Source organism: Pinus tabuliformis, chromosome 1_1 (genome assembly GCF_031772625.1).
Source record: "Pinus tabuliformis cultivar Carrire ecotype Pingquan chromosome 1_1, CPIR1, whole genome shotgun sequence".
NCBI lineage: Eukaryota > Viridiplantae > Streptophyta > Pinopsida > Pinales > Pinaceae > Pinus > Pinus tabuliformis.
The window spans coordinates 376,397,570-376,421,318 of NC_142297.1; the positions used below are offsets into that span (position 1 = coordinate 376,397,570).

Genomic DNA, 23,749 nt, shown 5'->3' on the forward strand with positions numbered 1-23,749 from the left:
AGAATCGTCGATTTTGTTTGTTGGTGGTTTTTTCATACAACTTTGTGACTCCCCATCCCTTATTAAACTTTGTCAAGGTAGGGATTGTCACATTCCATTGCATTTGGAGATGAAATGATTTATATAGTTGTTCATTTTGACATGTACAAGATCTATAATCCCAACGTTAATTCATTTTCATTCAAATATTTTTATTCTCTATGAGGAGTCCACCCCAACCATTGTCAAAATCTCGTGAAATCATATTAATGGTTTTTGAATGGAAGTAATGTTTGGTAGTATTCTTGGAGCATCAACGCAAGCTTGGCCAATCTGCTTGGATTCTGTTGGCTATGATCATGCCTCCATATTTATCAATTCTTACAACAATAACATAATTCTTGCTTATTTTCCCATGAACTCCTTCTTCTTCTGGGAGAAACATTTTGAGTCAGATTTTATTTATGACTTGAGACATAATGTTGCTACTTCAAATTTTCCCAATCTTGGTGATAGTAAGGTTTTTTCTCTAGTTAGGGTAGCTACCTCATTTTATTTATCTTCACGCACCCAAATTATTTCATCTACATTTACACATAGTTGCTACCATAAGGTAGCACGATCAACATTAGAAAGTTTAGCCACTTCACCCATCATGCTTAGAACTGGTATTATTTTTCCCTCCTCTCGAATGAGAAAAGTCAAAATGTTGATGCTTAGATCTATTTCATGACAGTTATTTGTGCTACTGGTTGAATGCTCAACAACTTCCCTCGATATCCAATCACGATAACCTTCATCCCCATATACTTTGAATGTTATAACATACAATATACTAACAAATTCCCTTGCTCCAGTATACCTGGAGACAACCAATGACTCCGCAAGACCAAGAATGGCTGAAAATTCATCATCTTCTTCAAAAACTATAGGTTGGTTGCCCCAAATCTTAGTATAAAGTTTTCTCGAAAGTGTAGCAAAAATGATTTACTTAAGTTGTTTCTCACAAGCAACCTGAACAACAAAAATGGTTGTTATTGTATTCTCCAAACCTACAAAATAAATGTTAAAACCCTATAGAAAAATGATATGAAAACAAAGAGACACACATAACAATGAAATAAGAGTGTAACAACCCAATGGAAATATGAAAGAAACTTTTATTTTATTAATCAAATAGAAATTTTACACTTGATGAGGAGAGATTGTAGACTTGGATCTATGAATCCCCCTCTATGGGATGGGTCCTTTTGTAACCATGTGCTTCAGCTTCAACGCTTCTCTCAATTATTGTATGCAATGGGAAAAACATGGTTATGGAGGCTTGAACCAAAAGTGACAGCTTAAATGTCATAGGATGATAATGGGGATGGTGATATTGGTAATAGTGAAGAATGAGGAAAAAACCCCTCTATTTATAACAAAATATTGAGATAGATTGAGATTTAGAAAATAATAAAATATTATAGACTAAATCAAAATCCAAATGTTGTGAATATTTTATTATATTTTTTGAGAGGGAAAAGATATTTGAAATGGTCAAATATATTTATTTAGAAAATGGTTAAATTATTTAACAAATAAAAAATGGTTTATTAATTAGTTTATGATGATTAATTCATTTAAATAAGAAACAATTATTAAATAATGATATAATTATTATTTTATGAGAGAAATGGGTCGTAAATATGAAATAATAAATAATAAATTATCTATTTGATTATTCTAGAGTGGTTAAACAAAAAATGGTTAGAAATGATCATTAAATAATGATTTCGAGAGAATATTAAAGAAATAATGATCTATTTTAATTATGCTCATGAGGTTTTTGGATTTTATTGAGAAATACTTTAGGAAATTGGTTCACTAAATTATTGCCTAAGGTAAAAGAAGGTTTTAATATGTAAAAACCCATCCTACGTGGTGCATTTTCATCGACCTAGTAATACATGACTAGGTGATCACTTTTTGGGTGATAACAGATTGTCACCCAACATAAGAGTTTGAGGAGCACATTGTATGATGGAAATATGTTGTAGCTTCACTTTCGTGAAACACCGAAGGGGAGTCATAGTGAGAGAGAGAGATCACTGAAGTAATAGGAAGGAGTGAAGTTGGAGGGGGTGAAACCTACCCGTGAGATAAAAGTTTCCCTTATTGATGAGTACAAGATCTCAATAAGGTGGGGGAGATATACCCATACCTACGAGATAACCAAGTACAAATGATAATGGTGTGCCTAACAATCTGGGTCTGAGGTACATAGTACATGATACATGATATGCTGGCATCAATGGGGCAGAAAATGATACAATGAGATAATGATCCCCATATACATAATTTCCTTGAATATAGTGGCTAGGATTTATAAAATTAAGTATGTTGATTTGAGGACATGAGAAATAATTCCCTCACATTGGTGTTGGGGTTTGGGGGGGAGGGTGGGTACGTGCGAGATCACAACCAAAGAAGCCCTGATGAATAGGAGAGGTATTTAAATATCTCAATGGACCATTTGAAATAGAGGTTCATGTTGTGAGTTATGCAATCGGCAGAAACAAAGCCATTCAAATAAAAATAACTTCTTTTGAGGCTAGATCATAATTTTCTAACATCTAGGTATGTGAGGGTCTACCTAAAGGGACATCCCCTCATGAGGTCTAGAACATCTCACACACACCTCAGAAAATCTAGGAAAATCTGCTAGATCACTAAACCACCAAGTGTATGTTTCTTGATCGTGCGATAATGAGTTGAATTTGAGCATGCGAGAAAAAACCAAGTAAAAGGGAAATAATGATTCACTTTTCTTGATTAGAGGCACCAAGAAAGGATGAAAGATGAAACCAAGGTACACCATCCTCTAGACTGCTCTCCTGGAATAAATGTGTTGATGTTAACAAAAGCAGGCCCACCAGAGTTTAGGCAATTATGAATCCTCAACAAAGGCACAAGGATCATATTATTATGGCTAATAAAAACTAACACCGAGGATGATAATTGGAAGATATGGGGACTCATGGAGTTATGATATACCTTGTGAGAGCATAACATGCAAGGTTAGCCTCGTAGTGACTAACAAAATTCCATAAGGGATGGTCAATTACTCAGACAAAGGATTTTCAAAGGCACATGAGGATAGATGGAGGTCAAATATAAGAAAAATGGGATGAATGTGACACATAGATGGATAATATATTGTAACAGGACTCAATGGGACTTTGAACAAACTCCATAGATGTAGGGGTGACTCATCTCTAATGCTTTGAAGAAAGGTGACTATATGATGCTTCCACATGGGAAAGGCCCACAACGTGCCATAATAGAATGAGTAAATAGTGATTACTCATGACAGAACTCGACTCATAATTCTAAAAGTTCAAAGGAAAAGTGGTACGAGAGTACATGTGACTCATATTAAGAGATTTGATTTAATGCACCAAAGTGAGACCTCATGGAAAAAATGGCTTTGTGGTGAAGTTTCAAATTACGAGAAACATGGAGACCCATTGTAGAGATCGGTGAGAGAATTCCAACAGTGCTGATGGTTTGTCAAACTGAGCTACCATTTACTCCTAATGGCCAAAAAAAACTAGAGTTTTTCCTATAAAAGGGCTTCTTGCCCCCAATTCCAATTCATTTGTACATTGATTTGTTGGAGAATTTAGAGAAGAGTAAGAGGTACTAAATCTTGGTGAGCTCATAGCAGAGTCGTTGGATTTCGAATCTATGACTTAGTAGGTGGCCTTACTTGTCTAGAAATGGCCTTAATGCCTCTTGGAAGGATGGTTTCTCATGAAGAATTAAGGAAAGAAGGTTGTCCATTTAATTTATGAAAAAGAGACATTATGTATGGAAAATATACAAGTGAAAAGATGTTTTATTTTAGAATAGACAATATCTCCTATCTCTCTCTCATCCCAATCCCAAAATCAATAAGGAATATCATTTAAATTTAATGCCCCAAGCTACATTTTTAAGACATAGTTAGGATTCTTAAGAAAATTACCCAAAAGGTAACACAATTCTTGTTATTGTTAGACCTATGCATTAGGGATTTCTCTAACATCCACTTTAACAAGCATCTTTCCATGTGCTCAATATTCTCAATAAAAATAACATACTTTGTGGTGTTGATGAGTAATTTCTATTAAGTTTCTACTTTTATGGATCTTGGGGAATTCCTAAACATAAACTTCTTAGACTAAATAAGAAGCGATCGATTTGTAATATTCTTTTTTTTGTGGATATGGTTAAAGTGGACGGAATCTACCCATGGTATTTACCATGGTAGTTTCCCATGGTATTTGCCTTCATTTTTCGAGTGAAAACAATAAAATAAAGTCTCTAGAGAGTCAATGAGGCATATAAAAGGGGATAGGAGCCTAACAATGTAATCATCGAGAGTTGTTTATATTTTTCTTTTGTTGAGAGCTTGTCAAGGCCAGTTCTAGTTGATCCCAAGGACGAAAACCCTATGGGGTTAATTTCTTTGGTGGATCCATCGAGGATCTAAGATTGTGCTTCAACATCTTGAATTTCTCTACTGATGGGAAGGCATACATGCCAAGGCACGAGTTTAGTAGTGCTTTTGTGGGCATGCAATTTTTTTCATATTTATTTACATAAATAAAAGGTTGCATTCTCAAATATTTATTATGTTCGGTGTTTTTACTACAAGAATTTTATTAGAACACCTACAATGTACCAAAACCGATTAAAATTTTGATGATTGGGAAATTACAGTGGTATTAGAGTTGTGCATCCTGCCAGCCTGAGGGTTTTATTGGAAAATTCTAAATTATTTGCAGGGTTATTTGGAGGTTTCATGTAGGGAACTTTGGTGGAATTTATGCTCACCCTAGCCAACATTTCCATCTTCGATGGTATTTCGTATCATCCTAGTTGGTTCTATTTTTCGGTTGATTGGAAGGAGAATTTTCTGCATTATTTTGAGAGTTATTATTTTATTGCAAACAAAAGAGAAAACATTACTTTGCCAAATTTTTAGATTGGACCTAGGTCTGCTTTACCATATTTATCCATTCAAGTTTACGGGGTCGAGATCGAACCCCTATCAGATTTGAGGGTCTCTTTTCAATTGTATTGCAAGGCTGTGAGATTTGTTGTAGGAAGTACTACCATCTTGACTATAATTTGATTACAGGTCTATAGAAATCCAACGGAAGAGTTCATCTCCTTCTAGTGGGTCAAACACCAAGGGTTCAAAGGCTAAATTCTGAGCACAAGTATCATATCGGATTATATCCGTTTCATTTCAAGATCAATGGTATGAATATATTTTTGTACTCTATATCTCAATGTTAAGCACCTGTAATACTTTATTAGGCCCAAAGGCCCCAATACTGTTAACCTTAGAAGCCTTCACAAAACCAAGCCCTTGGTGCACTTGTTGTAAATTGACAAAAAGAGTTAATCTACAGGAATTTTTGTTTTGCATGGTCCATTTATTAGCCATACCTATCATAGAACATTGCATACTTATTTATAGTTTTACATTAGGCTCAACTCAAACAAACAACCTACTTTTACCATGGGCAATTCCTAATGTTATGTGTAAAAATCCCAAAAAAACTATCCTAAAGTATTTCATGTTTAGGGGTTGCTATTTAGTTGACATTAATGTGCCCGATATCCATTTAAGCTCGGTCCTCAAGATAGAAATTGTGAAAATCATGGGTTCATGTCATTTCTCCAACAAAGATTGTTGGAAATATTATTTTAATTAATGTGAAAGATATGGGAACACTATAGATGTTGAAGGTAAAGATTGTAAGATGAAGATTGTTGGAAATATTTTTGTTTGACTTTTGATGTCTAGATTGGATATCTTATCTTTGAATTCATTTTTACTATAAATACCTAGTTTAAATAGGAGAATAGGATATATGGTTCAAATGATTATTCTTGGACATTTCCAATGGTATATGTTGATATATGTTTCTCATGCTAACTCCAACACAATGAGGACATATGAAATAAGATTATGTCAAGTTGACTAAGCCATGTAGTATGAGTTAGCTCACCCAATTTTACAAGTAGGGGTGACTTGAGTATAATTGAAAAACATCTAAGCTCAAAGAGATTCAAAGTGTGCAAAAGAACCTAGGGAATACTATTGACATTTTAAAAGTAGAGCAAAAATTTGGTTTAGGAAGTGAAAGAGTCATTTTCCCATTTTGTGATGTTTTAGATAGTGAAAATTTGAGATAAAAGTAAGATATTCATGTTACATGAGGTAAAACTTTTATCCATTGATTTTCTATACTTTCCAAGATATGCCCTATGGAAGATTTCCTAACTCGTTGGTCCATTATACCTTTTGATATATGCCCTATTTATGCACATGAAAATCTTTATAATATTATTAGAAAAAATTGGTACATGGTGCGAGATAAAAAAGGGACATTATGTATGGAAAAGTGAGTGTTTACTTTGAGAATGGTCAATCTCTCTTTTATCTCTCTCATCCCAAGCCCAAAATCAATAAGTAATATCTTGTACAACATTAATGCTTGGAGATACATTTTTAAGGCATAGTTAAGATTCTTTAGAAATTTATGGAGAAGGTATCACAATTCTAGTTATAATTAGATCTATGAATTAGGGATTTGTCTCTAGCAACCAGATTAACATAGATCTTTGCATTTTCTAAGAGATAAAGTGAACAATCTATATTCTCAATTAGGGTAGCATACTTTGTGATCTTCATGAGTAATTTATTTTAACTTTGTGGTTTTATAGATCTTGGAAAGCTCTTAATCATAAACTTCTTAGACTAAATAGAAAGCAATGATCCAATCATAAAATATTTGCATGTTAGTAGAGCCCTATAAGCCAAGTAGGATTTCTTAAGATACTCTATAATGTTTTGATAGAATTCTCACCATTAGTGTCCATTGCAATTTCATTTTTTAAGTAAAATATTCAAGAAACATTACTTCCACTATTAAGGATAATATGATATGCTCAAGATATAAATCCAAGAGGTAGTGTTTATGCACTATATTTATCTACTAAATAAATCCCTAACATGTATATAAGCATGGTATTTATGTTTCTCATAGTGTGTTTTTAATTGGGGAGTTAGCAAAAAATATTTTCCATCATTCCCAAGGTAGCTTCATCTACAGTATCATCATCATCATATTCTAGTATGAGAGAAATCACCAAAATTGCTTCTCTAGAAGGATTTGGAAAGGAAAAAGCTTGGAAAGGAAAGATAATTTCAAGAAGAGGGACTCCTTTTTGGAGGCAATGAGGCAATAGGTGTTTTACTTGAATTTTTTTATGGTTTTAAATATTGCGATGAAGGATTTTCATTGTCCAAGTGTGCAACATTCTTATATAGTATTGACATCTGATAAATAAATGTAGTAGTTATAGGAAAAGTAATTCAAGAATAATCAATGGACATCATGGCTTGCTGAGAAGGATTATCAATTTTGGCACATAGAGAGACACAATCCTAGGTGGGAATTCAATCACAAGCATCCTAGAATTTTCCAAATGTTACATTGAAAATCTTGTATGGTGTTTCCCTAGTAATATAGGTTGTGAAAATATATAGTTCATGGTGAATTAGGCTCTCATCTTTAGGGTTGTGAGAAATGGTTTTTAGAAGGAACAACATATTTCTTTGGAAGCCATAGGAAATGTTATTAATCCTACAACTAATTCAAAATGTAAAATGAAAGTAGAAAAACAAGCATATGTGAATATTTTACAACTTTGGGGTAGTGGATAATGCTTGATATTTGAAATGGGGCTCCAAATTTTGGCAAGTTCTATGCTTGTAAATTTTAATGGAATTCCATGAATAATAATTTTCTCAATGATATTTTCAAACCATGAACTTGAAATTCCATTGGACATAATTAGTTGGGATTAATACTCCCTTGTCATTTAGATAAATTCCCCTTTTTTATTTATTTTGGTTGAAAATCAAGTAATCACTAATTACTTTTCCAACTATTGTATAAGGATTGCAAGAAACCTCATTGGGATTTATGTTAGGGTCCAACACTAACCCCTTTATTTATGTAATAGGGTCGAGTCATAGTTATAGTTAGTCAAAGAGTCAATAAAGCTCGCATTAATAATTGTAAATGGCTGACCTTCATTTGAGAAAGGGACCACAGTTAGTTGCAAGTGGGCGATGGTATTAGATATATGGTATTGAGAGAACCATGGTAATGACCCATGGTATTGTATTTATGAATCCTATATAAAGGATAGAGACTCCCCATTGAGATATATCGAGTCTTATTTTGTAATTGAGCTCTGCTATGTTGGAGGTTGCCCCCTCGAAGAGGCAAGTGAACACTGCTTTCATCTCTTAATAATAAAATACTTGTTTTTTTTCTCATTTTGTTCTATGTTCTAGGTTGTATTTCTTTGCATATTTGGTATTCTGGGATTTCTCGCAGGTCAATAGCATAACAATTTATGAGTGGTACATGGACACTTTTCTAATGGTTTTTAAAACTACCATTCTCCTTCAACATACAATGTGTGGTTCAACAAGTGCAAGGTTATCTTATGATTGTGACACCTTGTTAATCTTTGAAATATCTTGCAACCTTTTCTTTGCAAAGTATACATGAATTTGATCATCCATCCCATCACATTTGTCTTTCTATAATCCTTGGATTTACTTCCAACATGTGAATAGATTTTATTGAGACTTGTATATTGAAGATGCCAACTATTGACATGATTTTAATGGTGTCTTGTGCTAATAATTACAAATCATAGATAAGCTTACATAACACAATGCCTTAATTTGTGGATGAGATCATCAAGGCTAGCTTTATTCATGAAATTTTAAAAATGACTACAACACTTACAATCTCAAACTCCTTCCTAAAAAACAAAATCGTAGGGGTCAAAGGAAAGGCTTTATGAAACCTCTTTTCAACTTGAAACAAAATATAAGGAGGTAGGCCATAGGTTCTCCACCACCCCAACTTAAGTTCAAATGAATGGTTTATAAAGTAGTATGAGAGATTCATCACAACTGATTTGAGAGGTAAATCCTCCAATTTTGAACTCAATTATTTTTCCTTAAAGATATCTTCAATAACCACCGAATATCTATAATAGTAATCTTATTATGAATCCAACTAATATTATTACATGAAAGCACTTGATACTAGATAAAACTATATACATTTTTAATAATATTAACCACAAAAATACATTTCTAGGAAAATAATGAATCGAATGATTCTATTGAAATAAATTCTCAAAAAAAGAAAAGAAAACACATTTATTAAAATGACTACCAAAACCTATCTTACATAAAAAACTTATTATTATCTTACATAAAAAAAAACCTCATTATTAATAATAATTAAAAAATATACCACACATATATTTCCTTCAGAGGATAGAGCTACGTGTGATACCTAAATTCAATGCAAGCCTACCTTATTATTAATAATAATTAAAAAGTATTATACATAGACAAGATTTTCATATAACCACACTAGATTTTCCTTCCGAAGTATAAAGCGACATGTGATACCTAAATTCACATGGTAAAAGTCCACCAAAAAAAGGGTTGCTTGCAAAAATATGCTAAAGGGTTAGTGGGTCCCATGATAAAAGTAAAAACCCATGATAAAAGTAAAAGATTTTGAACGGTCACAAATACTAAAGAAATCACATTTACGATTAAACACTTCAATCTCAAAAATAATAACTCGTCCGCTCAATATGTACTAAAGAAATCACATTTACGATTAAACACTTCAATCTCAAAAAGAATAACTCGTCTGCTCAATATGTCATCCTCGTGACGCTGGTCTTTGCATGATTGATGATGTAATTCATGTAAATTTAATACATGAAAACTTCAAAACTTGACCCTGGTTGGGAGTGTAGATGGTTTTCAAATCCGAGTTTGGAGTTTGCTTACTTCTATATAAGGCAGGCTATGCAATTGTATTTCTCACCTCTTGCTTACGGAATTTTCCCTACTCCAGTTCTAGGTATGGTTGTATATTTCTAATCTGTGAGATATCATTGATTCGCTCATATTCTATGTCCACGTTATGTATTGTTGAACTGAAGCCATTTGTTTTGGCAGAAGTGGGAATCTTGTTGCCTTCGAAGGCGTTCCAGTTTCAATATCCGTAAGCCAACAACATGAACAATTTGCAACAAGCAGGGCGTAACGTCAGCGGCGACAACAGCGGCAGCAACTCCAACACCAAGATCAACAACACCATGAACAACAACAACAAAGGTGGCGACAACAACACCAAGAGCAACAACACCATGAACAGCAACAACAAAGGTGGCAGAAACAACACCAAGAGCAACAATTCCGTCGTCAGCAACAATGACAACTTCAAGAGCAACAACATCATGAACAAAAACAACAAAGGCGGTGGCAACAACAACCTTGTAAATTTTTAGAGCAACTTATGACACCAGGTAATGGCAACTTAACTAGACCAACTTATACTAAGTGGATTTTGTTTTCCTCTCTAAAATTTATGCTTCACTTGTGCTTCACTGCTACACTATATGCACAAATATGTCATCGTTAATAATTTTGGCATTAAATATGTCATGAATTTCTTTTCCTTGGGGTTAATTACATTGTCATTGCATGGCAGGTATGGGAAAGAATAAATGCAGTTTAATATTATCTGTTTATCTAAGACTGACTATGTGTTGATATATAGTTAGTTTAGAGCCAAATAGTCTACTTATAAGGCATTCCCATATCAATTCAAGGTTTTGGTTAAGTACATTATTATTGCATGCCAGGTATGGGAAAGAATAAATGCAGTCGAAGATTATCTGTTTATCTAAGACTGACTATGTGTTGATATATAGTTAGTTTAGAGCCAAATACTCTATTTACTTATAAATAGAAGAAGATGGACGCTGGTATATTGTAATTCTGATTTATGTATGAGCAAAACCTACCTGCCTGGTTACTTTGTTTTAATGATTTTATGGTCAGGTCGTGATATCTCCTAATAAGTAGTTAATTGAATAATTAATTAAATAAACAAATTAAATAAAAAATTATCAATCAAAATTAAATTTAATGTATATATTCATTTAAATGTATCTAATTAAATTTAAGTGTACCTATTGTTACATATTTATAGATATTTATGTGATATCTTGCTTCATATTTCTTCAATGCAGTACATGCAGTTAAATATTTCTTCAGTGTAGTATATGCACAAATATGTCATGGTTCATGATTTCACTTTCTTTTTGGTCTACACAAAGGCATTATCGATTTCTTTTCTTTTGGTTTTGGTTAAGTACATTATTATTGCATGGTAGGTATGGGAAAGAATAAATGCAGTGCAAGATTATCGGTTTATCTAGGACTGACTATGTGTTGATATACAGTTAGTTTACACTACTACATAAAGGAGGGTTTTAAGACAATATTTGAGACAATTTTTGGGTAAATTGTCTTAACTTAAGACAAAAAAAATTGTGTATTGTCTTAAATATTGTCTTTAAATGGGTGTCTCAAAAATTATTGTCTTAAAGATTATTGTCTTAAAAAATAGTGTCTTAAATATTATTGCCTTAAAAAATATTGTCTCTATAAAGGGAATATATAACACAACCATTATTGTCTCACTGGAGACAATTTCATTTTTGTCTCTCTAAAGACAACACTTGGATTAGAGACAATATGTCTTTAATACTAGCTATTGTCTCTCTAGAGACGATAAAAAATTTATTTAAAGATCACTTTTGTCTCTTTAGAGACAATATAAAACAATGAATCCAAAAATATCTCACCATTGAAATAAATTGATATAAAAAATATTTAATTAAAAATGAACTACAAAATCATTGATTAATTCATGTTACCTCCTAAAGCAGACGCTCTTCCATTGAGCTAGCACACTTTAAAAAATTATGTGAAGAGTTATGCCAATCCTTAAAATTACATTTATAATCATTGATTTTAAATTAAAGAAAAAAGTTAAAAGATAAAAATTAAAAACTACGAACAAACCCAAACACCAAACCAAGTGAAGAGTTATGGCAATCCTTAAAATTACGTTTATAGTTGTTGATTTTAAATTAAAGAAAAATGATAAAAATAAAAAAATACGAACAAACCCAAACACCAAACCCAAATAGCTTGTGGAAACCCTAAAATTTGTGACCAAGGCACTAGTGTCCTTACACACCCTTTTATTTATGCACAGGAATCTCAGGTGGGATAATGTGATGAAGAACATTGAATAACATGAGTGGTTTATAATAGATTTTGAGGATTCCATTGTTGCACCTCAGATTTACCCTCATAATCTTAGTGGCTTCAACCATGCTCCTGAGATGTCTAGGGGTGTTCATGGGGTTAAAGTTGATGTGTGGAGTACTGGACACCTTATCAGGACAAGTGGGCTGAATGTGTCTGAGCTGTTGAGGAATTTATAGAATAGATGCTTGGAACAAGACCCAAATCAGAGGCCTTCTGTTGCAGATTGCTATCATCACCTTCTTCAGTTGCAGTCTTCCCTGCCTAATTACTGAGATTAGACATTGCCAACCATGGTCAATTCTTAGTCCTATGTATCCCATTATTACTACTCATAGGATCTAGAATCACATGATTATTGAATGTTGTATTATCAGAAAATTTGATATATCTAATGAAGAACTTGTTTCAGATTGTACACAAGGAAGACACCCCTTCCTAGAATGCCATTAGTTCACAATGGCGATCTCATGTAAACAGGCTGCAATGTTCATAACATTAAGCTGTGTATCATAGCCTTGACACTCGATTCTAATGGAAATAAGCATATTTCCATGTTGTTCCCTGATAGGGGGATTTTTAAAAATGGGTGTTCTGATTTGTAGCTCTGATATAATTTGATTTTTAATTCGATGAACTGCATCTTTATTCTGTTAAAACAGAAATGATTTGTTTCACAGTTTGGTGTATGCCATGCTAGAGAAATTGAAACAACAACTCTCTCCCTTTTTTTCATTCAAATAAATTATATATAAAGAAATCTTTATTTTTTATGGTTTATGGTGAAGGGCAAATGATATTTAATGCTCAGCATATCAAACAGTATTGAATGTTAATGACCCTGCAGTGAAAGGAAAAGCAAAAATAAGGGAAGATGATATTTAATGCTCAGTGTATCAAACAATAATGAATGTTAAAGACCCTGTACTGAAAGGCAAAGCACAAAAAATAATTGAGGACTCAATTGCCCATAATACCCAAGTGCAATTTACCCATGTAGAAGGCCCCACATAGTTGGAAATCATATAATAACTAAAAAAAATAATAACCTGAACGACTTGAATACAAACATCCCATGTAAGACTAGTGATGGAACAACCTAGAGTGCATCAGGACATTTTCAATTCATTTGGAGACTAATTTCTGCAGTCTCATGAAAGAAAAAAAAATTTGCAGTTGGCCCCCATTTCTAACATTCAACATAACTGGAGATGAATAGCCAAAAGAGAGTAGCTCAATGCACCCTTTAAAAATTTCACTTTGTTTTCCATTTTTCTCCATTATATCATATAGACATGTTATGCTCAATTGAAAAAATGATTCATCACCACCGCCACAGCAAAATCTCACTATTTCAATCCACTCCAAACTTATTTCATCAACTACATAGGTTTACACACATATGCATCTTATGATAGAAGAGAAAAAGGCTCTACTAGGTACTGGAAACTTTAGATTCAATCTCAGAGAGAAAAAGTAGAAGGAAAAAATAAAATCCAGAGCTGCAACATCACTATATAAGTGGGGAAAGGGAAAACAAAAGTGATACAATGAATCTGGTTCTTCCTCAATTGAATGAAACTATGAAATTACAAATATGTAATGTAGGAATACTTTGATTCTCATCCAGAATCCAACTTAAACTCTATCCACTAATTCCTCCAAGAAAGCTTTCCAACAACTAATAAAAGGACGAATGTAAGAATAAGCCAACTATCAACAACCATATAGGTAAGGCGGTTCTACCCTTCCTTAAGGGCAGGTGCCGAATAGAATTGTGAGCTTTTGCCATTAAGTCCAGCAACCTTGTTAGATCAGTTGGGGGCAGTGACTAGGCCAAGAGTACCCTAGGTGACCAAGCCACTATGACCTTATCATAAACGTGTAGACTATAATTGAGACCAAAAGGGATTTAGGAGTGCGACATACTACATTGAGAGAGCCTCAAGTCACCAGGTCATTATGAACCTAATTGTAAATAGGCAGACTGTAACTGATCAAGAATTGTCGCATAAAATATTACATTTGTTGAACCCCGAGCTTTACCAACTCACACCCAAACAATAAATGGATATGGCAAAAAAACTGAAATAACTAATTTGAGGATGTTCTAGTTTCAATTTTTCCTTGAAATAATTTGATCGACACTATTGGAAAAACAATATATGTAAACCAATCAAAATGTCCATATCCAAAAGACTGAAAGAATATGAAGATGAAGTGTGGGTTTACTGAAAAACCACTCTTTTCCTCAAACCCGCTCTTAAGGGCTGTAACAAATCATTCTCAAGTAGCCCACGAACAAGAAAAAATTCAATCAATCCATAGATGCACCAATAAATCAAAAAAATAATACATAGAGAAAGGAATGGGAAAAATGTTTTAAAAAAAGATAAGAAAAAAACCAATTTAAAAATAAATAAATAAAATAAAATAACCCCAAAAAGCAGTTTTCAGAGTGCATGAGAACTTAACCTCTCAAGCTCATCCTGGATTTCCTGCAACTTTTCAATGGAGAGAACAAGCTCACCGTCTATGTGCTCTTCCTCTTCCCCTTTTGCTCTCTTGGACTTGTCCATCCTACCATCCTCAGTGAAGAAAACTTCAAATGAAATATTATCATTAAAATACCAAATAAGTTGTTGATTATTTTTTACTTCCACCTACAAAAGAGCTTTTACCAATCGAGGAGATATGTTTTGAAATAGTACCATTGGTAGCAGTGTGTGTGCTAAGCTACCAGGTTGCAATGGTACACCTAATTTACCAGGAACGAAACTTAGGAAAATGACTCAAAATAGATGTGCATCTACATCCTATTAAACTAGCAATATTTACAGTAAATAGAACTAATATCTCAACTATTTTCATATTTTATGAACTGTACCTGTAGAGGTCCAGCAGCTGCAAGACCAAAAGAGTTATTCTAAAGCTTCAAGCTATAAAAAATTTGACCATCGCGCCATATAAGTTTCCCATTGATCTGAAGGCCTTGACATATTGATGTTGCAAGTAAAACATGCAATGGAGGCTTGCACAAAGCATTAACCAAATATCACAAGTTGCTTTAATTAGGTTGACGCTTATCATAGTAAATACAATTCACATCTAACAACAATAAAGCCAATTTTTTCCATTTGTTATTTACAAAATGAAATGGAATTGACTATCTAATACCCACCCAGAGCCTACTGCTCACTAATCTCTAGGGACAAGTGCATTGCCTAAACCTATCAAATAACCAAGAAGATCTAGGACAAGAGGTGGAGTTGCTGCTATGTGTACTGCTTTTGATTGAACATTGGGACATTTGGTAGGTGAAACATTGATTTTTGTCTCAGTGGCTGATAATTCTTCATATGAAAGGTAACGGTTTACTTGCATGTTTGGAGGTAACAAGGTACATTGGGAGGTAACAAGGTACAAGGTACATATGGAAAGACATATGGGAGGTAACCTGTACAAGCATAAAAAGTGCTTAGAAGAATATATGTGTGCTCTGACTTCTCAACAACATCAAGGAAAGACTTAATTTCAAAAATAAATTCTTTAATGATCTTTGTACCTATTACTTACCACTTCAGATAGAAGTGTTGAGTGTGACAACTGCCAAAAAAACATATTATTATTAGACATATTGGAAGAAAACTCCTTGAACTAAGCATAAAATATAATACTTATACTAGAAAAACCTATACAAATGCAAACATCTCAAACAGTGACAGATGAACTTAAGCCTTTTCATTGAAATAACTTACCACTTCTCTGGTATCCATTTTAGAATCCAAACTAAATCCCAAAACTTAGAAGACTAGCCATTCTTGAACTTCTTTCCTTCTCATTCTCCAGCTCAAAATGGTGAGCCCCATGCTTGTGATCATAGGGCATAATAGAAATGGCATCCAACAATCCAGATGATGCCATCAGCTACAAATCCTTCTATGCTAAGTATTTATTGTAGCTTTTCTAGAGGATATAGAGCTTGTACCATGCATAAGCATGATACAAATGACTTTCTAATATCTAAAATATCTTTGTTAACTTTGAATAGTAGATTGTCATCATTTGAGGTTTAGGAATATTCTTGACCATACACAAGGCCATGAATATCTTCTATAGAGTGAAAAGCTTCCTACATATCATATGCCATCTATCATAAGAAATAGTATAAGGCAAAAATATATTAAAAATAAAAATAATTTAGCTCACAGATTCTATAGTAGGTTCATGAAATTTCATTCAACCCAAAGCTTCCTTTGCAATAGGGTATTCTCCAATAATTAATTCCTACAAGATCAAACTATATCAACCTTCCCATCTAGACAAATATAATCCTATATCTAATTCAATAGATAACATTTTAGATTTCTGGCCCCCATTCGATAGTGATACCTTCTTAAAGGTGTGCCAAAAATCTACTCAACATGACATTATAACTATTTACATCATGGGCAATATGGGTAAACTCCCAACCAAAGATAAATGGTTTCTAGAATATGATTTTTCTACACATTTCCCTCATCCCATTTCACATTTCCCTCATCCCATTTCACAATGGTAGCCAACAATCCAGATGATGCCATCAACTACAAATCCTTCTATGCTAAGTATTTATTGTAGCTTTTCTGGAGTATATAGAGCTTGTACCATGCATAAGCATGATACAAATGACTTTCTAATATCCAAAATATCTTTTTTAACTTTGAATAGTAGATTGTCATCATTTGAGGTTTAGGAATCTTCTTGACCATACACAAGGCCATGAATATCTTCTATAGAGTGAAAAGCTTCCTACATATCATATGCCATCCATCATAAGAAATAGTATAAGGCAAAAATATATTAAAAATAAAAAATTTAGCTCACATATACTACAGTAGGTTCATCAAATTTCGTTCAACCCAAAGCTTCCTCTGCAATAGGGTATTCTCCAATTATTAATTCCTACAAGCTCAAACTATATAAACCTTCCCATCTCGACAAATATAATCCTATATCTAATTCAATGGATAACATTTTAGATTTCTAGCCCCCATTCGATAATGATACCTTCTTAAAGGTGTGCCAAAAATCTACTCAACATGACATTATAACTATTTACATCATGGGCAATATGGATAAACTCCCAACCAAAGATAAATGTGTTGTGCCTTTTTCCCATAAGCATTTATTAGCATACCCTTTCTAGTTGAGATAAGATCCTTTGGATATTGGGATACAATCTTTAGTTCTTGTGAGGGAATCCAAAAATCACCCTTGGACAATTGACTGCTAGCATCTTTACAATATTTTTTGCTCACTAACTTGATACTTACATCTCAGGGGAGTTCTGCTTGAGGGTATTTTGCCCAAAACTTTGTCTTAAGGTAAAAGTGTGTATACATTGTTGTATGTAATCTTGATCTTCCATATTATCAATACAAGAAGATACAGATCCACCAGTTGAATATGCAATAAGTGCGAAATTAGACAGCTCAAACTATTCACACTTTGTGTTTTCATTGAAGTTGGCTGATGTTGCATGTTCTTCATCAGAATTTGTCCATACTATTGTATTTTCTTTTTCTACAGTACAACTTTCATCCACACTGCCCCTTGAATGCGATTTCTCCTCATTCATTTCTTCAACCTTATCCTCATTATACATCATACTAGACAATCATCATTCTAGTACAGAACAACCTTTGGATATTATTGGTGAATAATTGTAGTTAATGGGTTCTCATGTAACGATTCCCAATACCAATGGAACAACATATAATTTGAATCACTCAAGTAATGAATCTCAATTTAACAACATTATAATATAATTACATTCTACCATAAATAGACATCAAGAATGCTTTGCCTTGTAGATTTCAGCACCCATGTATTCGATGGATTTATGGGAATGAAGGGAAATTGGAAAGCCAATGATCTCCTACAGTTATGTATGGCCTTGTCTAGTACCTATGGCCTCTTAGACAACCAAGATTGAGCTCAAACTCACCCCAGAAAATGAAAATAATGCTTAGGGGAGAGGGAAACAACTCTAGTAAGTAGAAATCCACCCAAGAACGCTTAAGAACACTCCAAGTAAGGAGAGAGAAATTCTTAACAGTCATATAGAAACCAAATTAGCAACTCCTTGAGGAAATGCAACATCTCCAGAACTGTGGCAGTTGATCTCTAACTCAACAAGAAAGTAGATTATGAGTAACTCAGTGGGGGTCGGGTCCGCATTGAGCGGCCCGCCCCCTTAATCCCCACGTGGTGTACTGACATACAAGGTCTTGTTTTGGGTGGTATAACTTGTTTTGGGGCGGCCCGCTTGGGGCCAGCCATGTGGGCCACTGGTCCGGTATCAAATGTAACAACGTGTAATATGACATGGTGGAGGACGTTGGGGCGTGGGCCCGCCCACCCCATTAATGACCACTTTTACTTTCTTCCCTATGGATAATTTGATAACCACTTTTCCCGTGGAGGACGTTGGCACGTAATATGATTTGATTAAAGTGTAAACATCATCATAAATATGTCGACAGATGTTTACACTTTCCATATTTTCCCGCGACAACACTCATTAATGGAATCTTGTACACATTAAAGTTTAGGGGTGGTAACCATGATATGATATGATATGATTTGATTAAAGTGTAAACACCATAAAATAGGATTTGATGAAAGTATAAAACATCATCATAATTCCTTGAAGTAATATATGCACGCGGAAGATGAAACATGAAAGTCAAGCTTCATTATTACGTGACATTAATACTTGGGGTGGCCCGCTTGGGTGGTATAACTTGTTTTGGTTGGTATAACTTGAAGATAATTTCAAGAAGAGGGACTCCTTTTTGGAGGCAATGAGGAAATACGTGTTTTACTTGAATTATTTTTATGATTTTAAATATTGTGATGAAGGACTTTCATTGTCCAAGTGTACAACATTCATATATAGTATTGACATCTGATAAATAAATGTAGTAGTTATAGGAAAAGTAATTCAAGAATAATCAATGGACATCATGGCTTGCTGAGAAGGATTATCAATTTTGGCACATAGAGAGACACAATCCTAGGTGGGAATTCAATCACAAGCATCCTAGAATTTTCCAAACGTTACATGGAAAATCTTGTATGGTGTTTCCCTAGTAACGTAGGTTGTGAAAATATATAGTTCATGGTGAATTAGGCTCTCATCTTTAGGGTTGTGAGAAATGGTTTTTAGAAGGAACAACATATTTCTTTGGAAGCCATAGGGAATGTTATTAATCCTACAACTAATTCAAAATGTAAAATGAAAGTAGAAAAACAAGCATATGTGAATATTTTACAACTTTGGGGTAGTGGATAATGCTTGATATTTGAAATGGGGCTCCAAATTTTGGCAGGTTCTATGCTTGTAAATTTTAATGGAATTCCATGAATAATAACTTTCTAGATGATATTTTCAAACCATGAACTTGAACTTCCATTGGACATAATTAGTTGGGATTAATACTCCCTTGTCATTTAGATAAATTCCCCTTTTTTATTTATTTTGGTTGAAAATCAAGTCATCACTAATTACTTTTCCAACCATTGTATAAGGATTGCAAGAAACCTCATTGGGATTTATGTTAGGGTCCAACCCTAACCCCTTTATTTATGTAATAGGGTCGAGTCATAGTTATAGTTAGTCAAAGAGTCAATAAAGCTCGTATTAATAATTGTAAGTGGTTGACCTGCATTTAAGAAAGGGACCATAGTTAGTTGCAAACGGGCCATGGTATTAGATAGATGGTATTGAGAGAACCATGGTATTGTATTTATGAATCCTATATAAAGGATAGAGACTCCCCATTGAGATATATCAAGTCTTATTTTGTAATTGAGCTCTGCTATGTTGGAGGTTGCCCCCTCGAAGAGGCAAGTGAACACTGCTTTCATCTCTTAATAATAAAATACTTGTTGTTTTTCTCATTTTGTTCTATGTTCTCGGTTGTATTTCTTTGCATATTTGGTATTCTGGAATTTCTCGCAGGTCAAGAGCATAACAATTTATGAGTGGTACATGGAGGCTTTTCCAATGGTTTTTAAAACTACCATTCTCCTTCAACATACCATGTGTGGTTCAACAAGTGCAAGGTTATCTTATGATTGTGACACCTTGTTAATATTTGAAATATCTTGCAACGTTTTCTTTGCAAAGTATACATGAATTTGATCATCCATCCCATCACATTTTTCTTTCCATAATCCTTGGATTTACTTCCAACATGTGAATATATTTTATTGAGACTTGTATATTGAAGATGTGAACTATTGACATGATTTTAATGGTGTCTTGTGCTAATAATTACAAATCATAGATAAGCTTACATAAGAAAATGCCTTAATTTGTGGATGAGATCATCAAGGCTAGCTTTATTCATGAAATTTTAAAAATGTCTAAAACACTTACAATCTCAAACTCCTTCCTAAAAAAAAAATCGTAGGGGTCAAAGGAAAGTCTTTATGAAACCTATTTTCAACTTGAAACAAAATAAAAGGAGGTAGGCCATAAGTTCTCCACCACCCCAACTTCAGTTCAAATGAATTGTTTATAAAGTAGTATGAGAGATTCATCACAACTAATTTGAGAGGTAAATCCTCCAATTTTGAACTCAATTATTTTTCCTTAAAGATATCTTCAATAACCACCAAATATCTATAATAGTAATCTTATTATGAATCCAACTAATATTATTACATGAAAGCACTTGATACTAGATAAAACTATATACATTTTTAATAATATTAACCACAAAAATACATTTCTAGGAAAATAATGAATCGAGTGATTCTATTGAAATAAATTCTCAAAAAGTTAAAAAAAAAAACATTTATTAACAAGACTACCAAAACCTATCTTACATAAACAAACTTATTATTATCTTACATAAAAAACCTCATTATTAATAATAATTAAAAAATATACCACACATATATTTCCTTCGGAGTATAGAGCTACATGTGATACCTAAATTCAATGCAAGATTACCTTATTATTAATAATAATTAAAAAGTATACCACATAGACAAGATTTTCATATAACCACACTAGATTTTCCTTCTGAAGTATAAAGCGACATGTGATACCTAAATTCACATGGTAAAAGTCCACCAAAAAAAAGGGTTGCTTGCAAGATTATGCTAAAGGGTCAGTGGGTCCCATGATAAAAGTAAAAGTTTTTGAACAGTCACAAATACTAAAGAAATCACATTTATGATTAAACACTTCAATCTCAAAAAGAATAACTCGTCTGCCCAACAGGGCGTCCACAATATGTCATCCTCGTGACGCTGGTCTTTGCATGATTGATGATGTCATTCATGTAAATTTAATACATGAAAACTTCAAAACTTGACCCTGGTTGGGAGTGTAGATGGTTTTCAAATCCGAGTTTGGAGTTCGCCTACTTCTATATAAGGCAGGCTATGCAATTGTATTTCTCACCTCTTGCTTATGGAATTTGCCCTACTCCAGTTCTAGGTATGGTTGTATATTTCTAATCTGTGAGATATCATTGATTTGCTCATATTCTATGTCCACGTTAAGCATTGATTCACAGTAACTTATCAATGTCCACGTTATGTATTGTTGAACTGAAGCCATTTTTTGCAGAAGTGGGAATCTTGTTGCCTTCAAAGGCGTTCCAGTTTCAATATCCGTAAGCCAACAACATGAACAATTTGCTACAAGTAGGGCACAACTTCAAGGGCAATAACAATAAGGTTGACTGCAGGTTCAACGGCAGTGACAAGAACGTCATTGGCCCCAACACCCAGATTCATGGGAATCCCATCTTCGGCGACAACAGCGGCAACAGCAGCAAGATTGATGAAAATCCCGTCATCGGCAACAATAAAAACACCAAGAGCAACAACACCATGAACAATCCTGTCGTCGGTAACAATAACAACACCAAGAGCAACAACACCATGAACAATCCCATTGTCGGCAACAATAACAACACCAAGAGCAACAACACCATGAACAACAACAACAAAGGTGGCGGCAACAACAGCCCGATAAAATTGTAGAGCAACTTATGACACCAGGTAATGGCAACTTAACTAGACCAACTTATACTAAGTGGCTTTTGTTTTCCTCTCTGAAATTTATGCTTCGCTTTTGCTTCACTACTGCACTATATGCACAAATATGTCATCGTTAATAATTTTGGCATTAAATATGTCATGAATTTCTTTTCCTTAGGGTTAATTACATTGTCATTGCATGGCAGGTATGGGAAAGAATAAATGCAGTCGAAGATTATCTGTTTATCTAAGACTGACTATGTGTTGATATATAGTTAGTTTAGAGCCAAATAGTCTACTTATAAGGCATTCCCATATCAATTCAAGGTTTTGGTTAAGTACATTATTATTGCATGCTAGGTACGGGAAAGAATAAATGCAGTCAAAGATTATTTGTTTATCTAAGACTGACTATGTGTTGATATATAGTTAGTTTAGAGCCAAATACTCTATTTACTTATAAATAGAAGAAGATGGATGCTGGTATATTGTAATTCTGATTTATGTATGAGAAAAAACTACTTGCATGGTTATTTTGTTTTAATGGTTTTATGGTCGGGTCGTGATATCTCCTAATAGGTAGTTAATTGAATAGTTAATTAAATAAACAAATTAAATAAAAAATTAAATTTAATGTATATATTCATTTAAATGTATCTAATTAAATTTAAGTGTATCTATTGTTACATATTTATAGATATTTATGTGATATCTTGCTTCATATTTCTTTAGTGCAATACATCTAGTTAAATATTTCTTTAGTGTAGTATATGCATGCACAAATATGTCATAGTTCATGATTTCGCTTTCTTTTTGGTCTACACAAAGGCGTCATCGATTTCTTTTCTTTTGGTTTTGGTTAAGTACATTATTATTGCATGGCAGGTATGGGAAAGAATAAATGCAATGCAAGATTATCAGTTTATCTAGGACTGACTATGTGTTGATATAAAGTTAGTTTACACTACTACATAAAGGAGGGTTTTAAGACAATATTTGAGACAATTTTTGGGTAAATTGTCTTAACTTAAGACAAAAAAAATTGTGTATTGTCTTAAATATTGTATTTTAAGCACGTGTCTAAAAAATTATTGTCTTAAATATTATTGTCTTAAAAAATAGTGTCTTAAATATTATTGCCTTAAAAAATATTGTCTTAAAGTATATTGTTTTAAAGATTATTGTCTTAAAAAATATTGTCTCTATAAAGAGAGTATATAACACAACCATTATTGTCTCTTAGGAGACAATTTCATTTTTGTCTCACTGGAGACAATTTCATTTTTGTCTCTCTAAAGACAACACTTGGATTAGAGACAATATGTCTTTAATACTAGCTATTGTCTCTCTAGAGACAATAAAATTTTTATTTAAAGATCACTTTTGTCTCTTTAGAGACAATATAAAACAATGAATCCAAAAATATCTCACAATTGAAATAAA

At 33.3% G+C, this 23,749-nt stretch overlaps 1 long non-coding RNA gene across 1 annotated transcript; it reads left to right on the plus strand.

The window, feature by feature from the left end:
• The first annotated feature begins 22,223 nt into the window (after positions 1 to 22,223).
• On the plus strand, positions 22,224 to 22,850 carry LOC149213206 (uncharacterized). The gene is made up of 2 exons (XR_016250311.1): positions 22,224 to 22,327; positions 22,513 to 22,850. It is a non-coding gene; the product is annotated as an uncharacterized LOC149213206 (long non-coding RNA).
• Positions 22,851 to 23,749: the final 899 nt, after the last annotated feature.